The 2,238-nt window shown below is 44.6% G+C and overlaps 2 non-coding genes across 2 annotated transcripts; both read right to left on the reverse strand.

Annotated features, from left to right (window-relative positions):
• Nucleotides 1–642: 642 nt before the first annotated feature.
• TRNAT-UGU lies at nucleotides 643–715 on the reverse strand. The gene has a single exon. It is a non-coding gene; the product is annotated as a tRNA-Thr (tRNA).
• Nucleotides 716–1,116: 401 nt separating this feature from the next.
• Nucleotides 1,117–1,188, reverse strand: TRNAP-UGG. The gene has a single exon. It is a non-coding gene; the product is annotated as a tRNA-Pro (tRNA).
• Nucleotides 1,189–2,238: the final 1,050 nt, after the last annotated feature.

A 2,238-nucleotide genomic window follows, 5' to 3' on the forward strand; every position in this document is an offset into this window, starting at 1 on the left:
CCCGGCAATACGGTTCCCAATAATCTTTGGACGGAAACTAAGAAGAAATCCAGAGTTCAGCCTGAGGAATGTCTTCGAGTCATTCGGCGCTTTGAGAGGTGTAGCGGCAACGGAGGGAGGTTCTCTGAGCATGCACAGAACGCCTTTCCCGCCTTCTCTAGTCAGCAGCCACAGCCGGGAACGAGAGAGCTTCTAACACCGTGCCTTTGAAAAATATAATCCCTGAAAAGAATTAAAAGTAATCGAAACAAACCACGGGGCCGAGTTGTTCCGATCCACCACCTTAACGTTTCCTCCTCGGGGAATTAAACCCTCTCTTGGACTGCGGTTTCCCTCCCGAGGTCCAAATCCGCACAGACCTTTCAAAGAGAAATCCCTTTTGGCCAATGCCAAGCTGCCCATTTCAGAAGCGGGGGGAGGGGGAGGCAGAGAATGGGGACCCGCAAAAACAAACAGTAGCACTTTGAGAACGACCAGATACCAGTTATGTGGACAGAAGTCACATTCACGGGTATATAATGGTGTCACTTAAAACTAGAGCGACAAAGAAAAAGAGGGGGGGGAACGGTACCCACAGGGAAAACCCTCTGATATTGTGTATCTGAGTGCCACATAAATCCATCGACTACCGACACATAACAAAGGCCCCAGCGAGATTTGAACTCGCGACCCCTGGTTTACAAGACCAGTGCTCTAACCCCTGAGCTATGGAGCCTCTCTCATGTCCAGACTTTCATCCACAAGTCTAGTCAGGTTGGAACTGAAGATTCTCCGGTAAAATAGTAAATATTTGGTCATATTCAGAACGAAGAATTCTCGCAAGTCTCCTACTGTCTTTCAGAAACTTTCCCATCTTTTCCATATTACAGTCATTTGTTAGATAACCCAGGAGGAGGTCCATTTCAAATCTGTGATTCTATGAAAGTAAATCTTTATCCTAGAGCTATTTTTATAAACTTTGTTTTAAGAGTCGCTTGGCCCAGCCTTTTTGGGAGCTCATTGCTCCCATTGCTCCAACGCTTAATTTTCCAAAAGACACTGCCGTCCTGTTGGCACAGATGAAATGTAGTCTGGCGAGTATCTAAAGAGAGCTTTTAATGTAAATTCGCAAAAGTTGGGCTCGTCCGGGATTTGAACCCGGGACCTCTCGCACCCAAAGCGAGAATCATACCCCTAGACCAACGAGCCAGCTGTTTAAAGAGCGCTTTAGCCAGTACTTACAGATGCCGGAAAACCAGTTCCGTCCTATGTAGCCATTATTTGGGGATTTAGTCTTAGCGCCACCTACTGACAAGAATGTAGACTTTTGAAAGCCTGGAGACAAATTCTGCTTTTGAACGTCGAATCTTACAAACAGTATTTAAAATGACCTTATTGACTATAGATTCAGGTCACCCTGCTGGTCTGAAGCAACAAAACAAAGTTGGGAGTCCAGTGGCACCTTGAAGACCAACAAAGGAGAATTTGGGGTAAGCTTTCGTGTGTATGCTTAAACTGTGTTCGTCTTCAAGGTGCCACTGGACTCCAACTTTGTTCTATCAAAAACCGAATAAATGTTTAATATTAGAAGAGTACTGTAGGAAAATTTGAACTCATGATGGATAAACAATGCTGCATGGAAATCTACAACAGACAAACACAGATTCCATCCTGTGGGTGGAAGGACAATTTCTATTTTCTGCCACTAATCTCATTTTGACTTATGAGAAGAGTACATTCATTAAATTCTATGGGATCTACTCAAAAGTAAACAAGCATAAGACTATGACCAAGTCATCCATTTTCACACGAAGAACAATTAATTCATTGTTATGAGATGTGACCAGTTTAGTCGGCTTTAGAAAAGGATAAAATAAATCTATGGAGGGCAGAGCCAACAGTGGTTAAATGGAACCTCCATGGTCAGAGGTAGTGTGTGCCTCTGAATACCAGATGCTGGGGGGAGCAATAAACAGAGGGAGACTTAAACCTTTGTCCCTCCTTGTGGGATTGTGGTGAGGAGCTGGTTGGCCACTGTGGGAAAAGAACAGAACAGAACAGAACAGAACAGAACAGAACGAAAAAAAGAAAGAAAGAAAGAAAGAAAGAGAGAAAGAAAGAGAGAAAGAGAGGGAGGGAGGGAGGGAGGGGGAGAGAGAGAGAGAGAGAGAGAGAAAGAAAGAAAGAAAGAAAGAAGGATGGAGGGAGAGGGAGAGGGAGAGGGAGGGAGAGAGGGAGAGAGGGAGAGAGAGAGAGAGA

This window comes from Gekko japonicus, unplaced genomic scaffold (genome assembly GCF_001447785.1).
Source record: "Gekko japonicus isolate JY-2015 unplaced genomic scaffold, Gekko_japonicus_V1.1 scaffold1305, whole genome shotgun sequence".
NCBI classification, from domain to species: Eukaryota; Metazoa; Chordata; class Lepidosauria; order Squamata; family Gekkonidae; genus Gekko; species Gekko japonicus.